A 10,565-nucleotide genomic window follows, 5' to 3' on the forward strand; every position below is an offset into this window, starting at 1 on the left:
TCCAAGGGATTATCAAGAATCTTCTCCAACACCACAGTTCAAAAGCATCAATTTTTCAGTGCTCAACCTTTCTTTCTGTCCAGCTCTCACATCCATCCATGACTACTGAAAAAAATCATAGCTCTGACTATACGGACCTTTATAGGTAATATCTCTAGTACTGTCTATAGGGGATGTCAGAGTTCCAATACTCTGTCTAGGTTTGTCATTGCTTTTCTCCCAAGGAGCAAGCATCTTTTAATCTCATGGCTGTAGTAACCATCTGCAGTGATTTTGGAGCCCAAGAAAATAAAATCTGTCACTGTTTCCATTGTTTCCCCATCTATTTGCCATGAAGTGATGGGACTGGATGCCATGATCTTCATTTTTTGAATGTTGAGTTTTAAGCCAGTTTTTTCACTCTCCTCATTTACATTCATCAAGAGGCTCTTTAATTCCCCTTCATTTTCTGCCATAAGGGTGGTGTCATCTGCATATCTGAGGTTACTGATATTTCTCCCAGCAATCTTGTGCTATAGACCAACATCAAAGGGTCTGGATTCCCACTCCTACCCAGAGGAGAGGGAAGAAACAATGAGATAGAAAAAAACATTTGGGAAAAATTAAACAGAAAACTTTTCAGATTCAGTGAGACATAAATTCAGAGATTCAAGAAGCTCACCAAATCTCAGCAGAAGTGAAGTGAACTGAAAGTCGCTCAGTCGTGCCCGACTCTTTGCAACCCCATGAACTATATATATATAGTCCATGGAACTCTTTAGGCCAGAATACTGGAGTGGGGAGCCTTTCCCTTCTCCAGCGGATCTTCCCAACCCAGGGATCGAACCCAGGTCTCCTGCATTACAGGTGGATTTTTTACCAGCTGAGCCACAAGGGAAGCCCAAATCTCAGCAGGATATATGTAAAAGAACCCACACCCAGGTATAGTCAGTTCAGTCGCTCAGTCGTGTCCGACTCTTTGCGACCCCATGAATTGCAGCACACCAGGCCTCCCTGTCCATCACCAACTCCCGAAGTTCACTCAGACTCACGTCCATCGAGTCAGTGATGCCATCCAGCCATCTCATCGTCTGTCGTCCCCTTCTCCTCCTGCCCCCAATCCCTCCCAGCATCAGAGTCTTTTCCAATGAGTCAACTCTTCGCATGAGGTGGCCAAAGTACTGGAGTTTCAGCTTTAGCATCAGTCCTTCCAATGAACACCCAGGACTGGTCTCCTTCAGAATGGACTGGTTGGATCTCCTTGCAGTCCAAGGGACTCTCAAGAGTCTTCTCCAACACCACAGTTCAAAAGCATCAATTCTTCAGTGCTCAGCTAGTTCTTCACAGTACAACTCTCACATCCATACGTGACCACAGGAAAAACCATAGCCTTGACTAGACGGACCTTTATTGGCAAAGTAATATCTTTGCTTTTCAATATGCTATCTATTGGTTGGTCATAACTTTTCTCGCAAGGAGTAAGCGTCTTTTAATTTCATGGCTGCAGTCACCATCTGCAGTGATTTTGGAGCCCCAAAAAATAAAGTCTGACACTGTTTCCACTGTTTCTACATGTATTTCCCATGAAGTGATGGGACCAGATGCCATGATCTTTGTTTTCTGAATATTGAGCTTTAAGCCAACTTTTTCACTCTCCTCTTTCACTCTCATCAAGAGGCTTTTTAGTTCCTCTTCACTTTCTGCCATAAGGGTAGTGTCATCTGCGTATCTGAGGTTATTGATATTTCTCCCAGCAATCTTGATTCCAGCTTGTGCTTCTTCCAGCCCAGCACTTCTCATGATGTACTCTGCATGTAAGTTAAATAAGCAGGGTGACAAGATACAGCCTTGACGTACTCCTTTTCCTATTTGGAACCAGTCTGTTGTTCCATGTCCAGTTCTACCTGTTGCTTCCTGACCTGCATATAGGTTTCTCAAGAGGCAGGTCAGGTGGTCTGGTATTTCCATCTCTTTCAGAATTTTCCACAGTTTATTGTGATCCACACAGTCAAAGGCTTTGGCATAGTCAATAAAGCAGAAATAGATGTTTTTCTGGAACTCTCTTGCTTTTTTGATGATCTAGCAGATGTTGGCAATTTGGTCTCTGGTTCCTCTGCCTTTTCTAAAACGAGCTTGAACAACTGGAAGTTCACTGTTCACGTATTGCTGAAGCCTGGCTTGGAGAATTTTGAACATTCCTTTACTGGTGTGTGAGATGAGTGCAATTGTGCAATAGTTTGAGCATTCTTTGGCATTGCCTTTCTTTGGGATTGGAATGAAAACTGACCTTTTCCAGTCCTGTGGCCACTCCTGAGTTTTCCAAATTTGCTGGCATATTGAGTGCAGCATTTTCACAGCATCATCTTTCAGGATTTGAAATAGCTCAACTGGAATTCCATCACCTCCACTAGCTTTGTTCGTAGTGATGCTTTCTAAGGCCCACGTGACTTCACATTCCAGGATGTCTGGCTCTAGGTCAGTGATCACACCATCGTGATTATGTGGGTTGTGAAGATCTTTTTGGTACAGTTCTTCTGTGTATTCTTGCCACCTCTTCTTAATATCTTCTGCTTCTGTTAGGTCCATACCATTTCTGTCCTTTATCGAGCCCATCTTTGCATGAAATGTTCCCTTGGTATCTCTAATTTTCTTGATAATTTTCTAATTATCTCTAGTCTTTCCCATTCTGTTGTTTTCTTCTATATAGTCAGTGGAAACATTTAAACCAAGATAAAGAAAAACCCTGAATAGCAGAGGGGGAAAAAAGGTCCATTAAATACAAAACAATGACATGGATGGTCATTCAACTTCTCATGAGAAACAGAATCCAGCCATGATTAGAGTAATGGGGAGAAGAAGAAAAAACTGTCCACCCGGCATCTGATACCCAGAAAAAATATTCTGCAAGAATGATGACTAAATATATTTTAAAAGAAATACCAATTAAGAAGTTGTTGCCATCAGATCTTCACTATGAGAAATGCTAACAGAAGTTCTCGAGGTTGATGCGAAATGAGACCAGACTGACATGGGACCTTTAGGAAGAAATGAAGGACACCAGAAACGGTGAACGAGAGTGAGGCTACCTGTTCCTCAGCTTCTTAACATTCAAGTGACTACAGCAAAAGGCGCAACGCCGCGCTACACCCTCACAGACACAACACAGACAACAGCTGCAGCACCCGTGCTTGCTGCCCAGAGGCTCCGCGAGCTCCAAGGAGCCTGTGCGAGTGAGGGTGCAAACGGCAGCCCTGGTCAGAGCAACAGCTAAGACCACGACACTAAGAGACAGAGCCAACAGACGGGTAATCAAGAGGCCAGTCCCAACACTGAAGTCTGGAATACTTACACAAAGATTCAGATTTCTGGCTCCCCTGGATTTAATGCCTGGCGTAGGTGATCGTTATCTACATGTGAACCACATTTTCAAGATTGCCTGTTCCTGTTGGAATTTTCAAGTTTCTTTTAAATCTTTGCATATATCAGACACAAGTATTGAATATCTGGTCTTTGCAGACCTGTGTCTACTGCTGGTGCTTTATTTTCACCCAAGGTACTTGTTTCTCTGTGCATCTGGTCTGTTTCCCTCCCTCAACTTGAAACTGTGGGCTGCTCACTACTTTTCAGGATTCCATCTGGGACAACGCTTGAAGGCATGGCCCTCTAAAGAGGGTCCACTCTCACTTACAACACGGCACCGACCATTGACTTGATCTTTCAAGGAGCTTTCATTTTTTACCAAGATTATACCAGTAAGTTAGAAAATCTTTCATTCTATCTAGCATTCCGAGAAAAACATAAAACCCAACCAAGAGGTAGAAAACCTGCAAAGCCCACAAAATTCACGGAAGAACGGCCCAGAGGGCTTCACTGGCTCAGTGACCCTCAATCGGGGGAGAGGGATGAGTTTTAGAAGCAAAACAGTACAAATAACGACAGGGCACATATGCACGCCCACCAGTCCAAAGTGACAGCTTTCAACATCTTGCCACATTTGCTTCAAGCTTTTCTGACATAAAAGAAGACCTCTGGACAATGTGCACCTCCAGCCGAGGACAGGCAAGACGGGATCAGGGCACCCAGGGCCCCAGGCGAGAAAAGCCAGGCTCAGTCTAGCAGGCTGCCTACCGCCCACCACACACCCACAACAGTGTCCTGGGGCTCTGGTTCTTCGTGCCCACAGCACCCACTGGGAGCCCCAAGTCCAACAGCTAGAAGCCGAACACAAGCTACCAGCACAGCGCCACCTCCTGCAGGCCTTGGACAGGGTGACTGAGGAAAACAAAGATGGCATCTGCCTGTTCAGGAAGCCCAAGTCCCACTCAGTCCCCCACCATCGGTTCACAAACCACCATTCCAGGCTATGCAACACACCCAGGAATGGAGAACTGCTGCATGGGGTTTGCATGCCAAGAAATGCTACCACACCGGACCTGCGATTCGATCAACACACGCTGATTTCCACTGTTGATATAAAAAACAAGCACAACTCAGTCTTTCCAACTGCTGTGTATTATTCATCACGTAAACGCAGCATTCCTATTGTTTAAATTGCTCCACAGCATGGAAAGTGACGGAGAGCTTCCCAAACATTACTACGTAAGGCCGGCATACCTCTCCCACCAAAGCCAGATAAGTAGTACAAAAAAAAGCTATTGACCAAGATCAGTAGAGTAGGACCATAAAAAACAATGACATGACAGAAGCAAATCAAACCCAGTTATTGCCATACATAGTAAAATAAGGTATCATAGCTACAGAGCATTTATTCACAAATGACGGCTCAACATTAGGATGAACTCCGTTACCATTTTAACACGTTTCAGGAGATTTCTGGTGAAGATGGCCAAATTATTATTTTTTTTAAAGAAAAAAAAAAGTGAACTATATATATCACCTAATTCAAAACAAGAGAGGGAAATCTCCAGATTCAGAAATGAGATGGGAAGAGCAATGAGCCTCCGGGCACGGCAGCAAGGACAGGACACAGGCCTCCGAGCCAGGCCTGGAGCAGCAGGCAGGATCAGGTGGGCGCCCAGACCCCAGAGAGCTGCGGGCTCAGAGGGCACAGAGTGCGGGGTCGTGGCCTGGGCCAGCCTCGGGCTCCACCACTGCCTCCTCTCAGCAAGTGGCCGCCCCCATGCTGCAGCTCCTGGGCACTAAGCACCGGCCTCGCCACAGGTCAGCGGTCAGAGCGCTGTGTGCTGAGCCGCTCCTCCAGCAGCCCAGGGCTGGGCCCACAGCAAACACCCCTGGAGGCCCCTGAAGAGACAGTCACCCTCAAAAACTGCCTCGGAAGGCGGTGGGGGCCCAAACCCCGAGCCAAGAAACAAACGGTGGGCCTGGGAGGAACGATGCTGCGCAGCCCTGCCAGGCAGCTGGGACTGCTCAGGGGCTTCTCCACTCCAGAGCCGGCCTGAGGCATGCCCCGTGGAGGACCGCAGGGAGAGCAGTCACTCCACGCCACTCAGCACAGCCAGAGTCCACCACACTGACGGCACCAGCTGCCCGAGCGGATGCGGAGCAGCAGGAAGTCTCCTCACTGCTGCTGGGAACACAGTTTGGTGGTTGCTCACAACACTGAACATACTCTCATCATACGATCCAGCAATCCCACTCCTTGGAATTTACCCAAGGAAGCTGAAAACTTACATCCACAGAAAAACCTGCATATGGAGGTTTATATCAGTTTCATCATTGCCAAAACCTGGGAGCAATCAAGGTGTCCTTCAGCAGGTGAATGAATTGATAAACTGAGATCCTCAGACAATGGAATATTATTCTGCCCTAAAGAGGAACGAAGCATGAGACACGTTACAGCACGCGCACACCCCGCATGCACTGCACTAAGCGGAAGAAGCTGCTCACAGAAGGACAGTGCTGACGGCTCCACTGTGTCCGCTCATATCACACAGCCTGCCGAAGCTCAGCTGGTAAAGAATGCACCTGCAACGTGGGAGACCTGGGTTCGATCCCTCAGTTGGAAAGATCCCCTGGAGAAGGGAACAGCTATCCACTCCAATATTCTGGTCTGGAGAATTCCACGACTGTATAGTCCATGAGGTCACAAAGAGTCGGATGCAACTTTCACTTTTTCACACAGCTTGCAGGATATTAAGTGCCCCGACCAGAGGTTGAACCCACGCCCTCAGCAGTGAAATTGCAGAGTCCTAACCAGGGGACTTCCTCAGTGATCAATGCAAAGAAATAGAGGAAAACAACAGAATGGGAAAGACTAGAGATCTCTTCAAGAAAATCAGAGATACCAAGGGAACATTTCATGCAAAGATGGGCACAATAAAGGACAGAAACACTATGGATCTAACAGAAGCAGAAGATAGTAAGAAAAGGTGGCAAGAATACACAGAAGAACTATTCAAAAAAGATCTTCACAACCCAGATAACCACAATGGTGTGACCTAGAGCCAGACATCCTGGAGTGCGAAGTCAAGTGGGCCTTAGGAAGCATCACTATGAACAAAGCTAGTGGAGGTGATGGAATTCCAGCTGAGCTATTTCAAATCCTAAAAGATGATGCTGTGAAAGTGCTGCACTCAATACGCCAGCAAATTTGGAAAACTCAGGAGTGGCCACAGGACTGGAAAAGGTCAGTTTTCATTCCAATACCAAAGAAAGGCAATGCCAAAGAATGTTTAAACTACCTCACAACTGCACTCATCTCACACACTAGCAAAGTAATGCTCAAAATTTTCCAATCCAGGCATCAACTGTCCGTGAATCGTGAACTTCCAAATGTTCAAGCTGGATTTAGAAAAGGCAGAGGAACCAAATTGCCAACATCCACTGGATCATAGAAAAAGCAAGAGAGTTCCAGAAAAACATCTATTTCTGCTTTATTGACTACACCAAAGTCTTTGACTGTGTGGATCAGAACAAACTGTGGAAAATTCTTCAAGAGATGGGAATATCAGACCACCTGACCTGCCTCTTGAGAAATCTGTATGCAGGCCAAGAAGCAACAGTTGGAACTGACTATGGAACAACAGACTGGTTCCAAATAGGAAAAGGAGTACGTCAAGGCTGTATCTTTTCACCCTGCTTATTTAACTTACATGCAGAGTACATCATGAGAAGTGCTGGGCTGGAAGAAGCACAAGCTGGAATCAAGATTGCCGGGAGAAATATCAATAACCTCAGAAATGCAGATGACACTACCCTTATGGAAGAAAGTGAAGAACTAAAGAGCCTCTTGATGAAAGTGAAAGAGGAGAGTGAAAAAGTTGGCTTAAAACTCAACATTCAGAAAACTAAGATCATGGCATTTGGTCCCATCTCTTCATGGCAAATAGATGGGGAAACAATGGAAACAGTGACAGATTTTATTTTCTTGGGCTCCAGAATCACTGCAGATGGTGAATGCAGCCATAAAATGAAAAGACGCTTGCCCCTTGGAAGAAAAGCTATGACCAACCTAGACAGCATATTAAAAAGCAGAGACATTACTTTGCCAACAAAGGACCATCTAGTCAAAGCTATGGTTTTTCCAGTGGTCATATATGGATGTGAGAGTTGAACTATAAGGAAAGCTGAGCACAAGAATTGATGCTTTTGAACTGTGGTGTTGGAGAAGACTCTTGAGAGTTGCTTGGACTGCAAGGAGATCAAACCAGTCAATCCTGAAGGAAATCAACCCTGAATATTCATAGGAAGGACTGATGCTGAAGCTGAAACTGCAATACTTTGGCCACCTGATGCAAAGAACTGACTCATCTGAAAAGGCTCTGATGCTGGGAAAGATTGGAGGCAGGAGGAAAAGGGGACGACAGAGGATGAGATGGTTGGATGGCATCACCGACTCCATGGACATGAGTTTGAGGAAGCTCCGGGAGTTGGTGATAGACAGGGAGGCCTGGCGTGCTGAAGTCCATGGGGTCGCAAAGAGTCAGACACGACTGAGCGACTGAACTGAACTGAACCACTGGACCACCAGGGAACTCCCTGACTGCACTTTTATGAGGTCCTGAGAGTAATCAAATTCATAGAGACAGGAAGTACTGATAGAAAGCAGCTTGCAAGGCAATGGGGAAAAGAGAATGAAGAGCTGGTGTTCAACTGGAAAACAGTTCCGTCTCACAAGATGGGAAAGCTCTGAAGCAGGTGGCAGTAATGGGTGCACAATAATGCGGATGTACTTAATACCCCTGAACTGTGCATGTAATGACGGTTAAGATGCCAATTTTTTGCACACATACACATGTGAAGAACATTCTGCTTTCAGGGAGTTTACATTCCCCTGGAGTTCCAGGAGAAACTAGGAAGGATCTGGGAAAGGCAGTTTTCAAAAAGATAATGATGGAAATTTTTCCAGAGATGAAACAAAACTTAAGTATTCAGATTAAAAAGGGCACCAGGGTTCTGAGCAAGATAAAGAGAAACAAATCAATACCTAAACACATACTTTTGTGAATATGAAGGACAAAAAAGAAAATCTTTACACCTAAGTCCCCATAAAGAATAAGTTAATGGATAGACTTCAGCAAGAGGAGAGGAACGGAAACAGGCTTTGTGCAGCCTCAACTGAGAGGAGCAGATGGCAGAGCCTCTGCAAAGTGCTCAGGGAAGAGAGAATTTCTAATCTAAATTATTACCAAGCATGAGCCAAAGTGTATATTCAGACATGCGAAAACTAAGGGAGTTTAATATACATATTCCTTCCACAAAAGAAATGCTAAAAGACATACTAGAGCAAAAATACAAACCCAGAGGGAAAACACAGGACGCAGAAAATAGGGGGAGTGGTAATTCTAAAACCACTTTTGTATTTAAAAAAATGTGAGGCTTCCTTTCTCACATTTACTTACACTCCTTATAGAAACCCCAACTGCAACGACAGCCAAGAATCTCAGGGACTTCCCTGGTGGTCCAGCAGTTAGGAGTCTGCCGTGCAATGCAGGGGAGACCGGGGGACTAACCCCCAGCATGCCGCAGGCCGACAGAGCTCACACAGCACAGCCGCGCAGCCCACGTGCCGCAGCCGGGGTCTGCGCGCCAAAGCAAAAGACCCCCACGACGCGGCAAAGATCTGACGCGGCCAGGTAAATAAGTAAGTACTTTCAAAAAAGAATTACAAACGAAGGGTCAATCCACAAGGACAAAGACAACAGAGGAGTGGGTCAGCAGAGCGAACGTGGGGAAGCTGAAGGGAAGAGTCACCTCTCCAAGAGGCAAGCTGCTACTGCTGCTGCTGCAGGGAGGCTGGCGGCTTAGGGCACCTCTTGTCTACAAAGCCTTTCCCTTTTAAAATGTCTAAAAACAAAATGCAACATACAGTCGTTATAAAAGGAAAGAAAACCCTGATGCCCTTACAGTGAAAACCAAAAACGTGTTAGTTAAAGCAGAAACTAACAGCTCAGGGTGACGAATGGTTTTCCATGGGGAGCCAAGCATCACCGTGCAGCCTTGTGGAACAAGCTCTGAAGACGGCGTAACCCACTCCATGCACGTCACAGATGCTCCACTGCCGGCGCTGGCATGGCAAGCAGCTGGGGAGGCCACATGGAACAGAGGAGGGGTGTCCACGATGAAGGGAAAAGCACCACTCTCCAAAGAAGTGCCCGGATGACACGACATGGTTTAGAACCAGCCAGTGCGCACAGGCCCCTTTCCAACATGCGGAAGCAGGGCGGTAAACAGAGCACACACCTTGTTCCTGGGGAGCTGATATTCCAGAGGGGGAGACGGAGGGTCTAAGGTACAGACGGGGAGAGGGGAAGGGAAGGCCTGGGGGAGGGTGGAAGGGCGGCAGAAGAGCGTCCTCCCTGCGCTCAGGAGGCCGCCGCACCCGCCCTCCTGGAGCTCCAGGTGCAGCTGCAGCCTGCGGAGCCCATGCTGCGACGCTGAGCCGAGTCCCCAGGGGCAGGCTCAGTGCCGGACAGCAGGCAGGCCTCCCCCAGAACCCAGAGAGGCACCAAGCTCGTCACTCGTCCGGAAGCAGAAGAGAGACTTAAATGGAAAAGTCAAGTCTGCGAGCACAACGGAAGCGCGCACACACACTCCCTGACACTGCCTTGCTTTCCAGCGTTTGCACAAGTCTCCCTGGAACAGACTGGTGCTGCCTCCGCACAATGACCATAGGACCTCCAGTCTCAGGGCAAAAAACTCCGTGTGGAGCAGCGGGATCAGCATGGAATCTGCTACAGAATAGGGACTGAGGACCCAGCAGCTCGTCACTCTGCCAGACTCTCTACTGAGAGGCTTTAGTTTACAGAACGGAGAACTCACTCACAGCAAAAGTTTTGCTCCTTCTGCAGACAGTAAGGCCTTTGTAACGGACCTGCTCCTTGTTTTGTGCTCACTTCAGAGAAGCTTGGCGCACAGGCCAGCTCGAGGCCAGCCCTGGGCACAGCCACCCGGGCGCTCTCTGCCTGTGGCCCATCCCTAGCCTTGCGCGGACACTCAGGCTGGCGCTGCCTCCGGCCCGAGGCCTGCTTGTCCTCTTGTCTCTGTGCAGAGCGGCAAATCTCGGGACCCCTCGCACTCTGCCAGGGATGGAAAATAGAGCAGCTGAAGCTGGGAACAATCAAGAAGTCCCTCAACTGCCACGCGAACCAGCAATCCCACTCCTA

General features: G+C 47.3%; 1 protein-coding gene across 7 annotated transcripts in view; it reads right to left on the reverse strand.

Annotated features, from left to right (window-relative positions):
* NSD2 (nuclear receptor binding SET domain protein 2) overlaps window positions 1–10,565 on the reverse strand; it is a 79,486-nt gene that overhangs the window by 53,797 nt on the left and 15,124 nt on the right. The window contains exon 4 of one of the 7 annotated variants that reach the window (XM_070791928.1): window positions 10,226–10,478. The exons of the other annotated variants lie outside the window; for them this stretch is intronic. The gene's annotated coding sequence lies outside the window, so the exon portion shown is untranslated. The remainder of the gene's footprint in view (window positions 1–10,225; window positions 10,479–10,565) is intronic. 7 annotated transcript variants of the gene reach the window in all.

Source organism: Bos indicus, chromosome 6 (genome assembly GCF_029378745.1).
Source record: "Bos indicus isolate NIAB-ARS_2022 breed Sahiwal x Tharparkar chromosome 6, NIAB-ARS_B.indTharparkar_mat_pri_1.0, whole genome shotgun sequence".
In the NCBI taxonomy this organism is placed as follows: Eukaryota; Metazoa; Chordata; class Mammalia; order Artiodactyla; family Bovidae; genus Bos; species Bos indicus.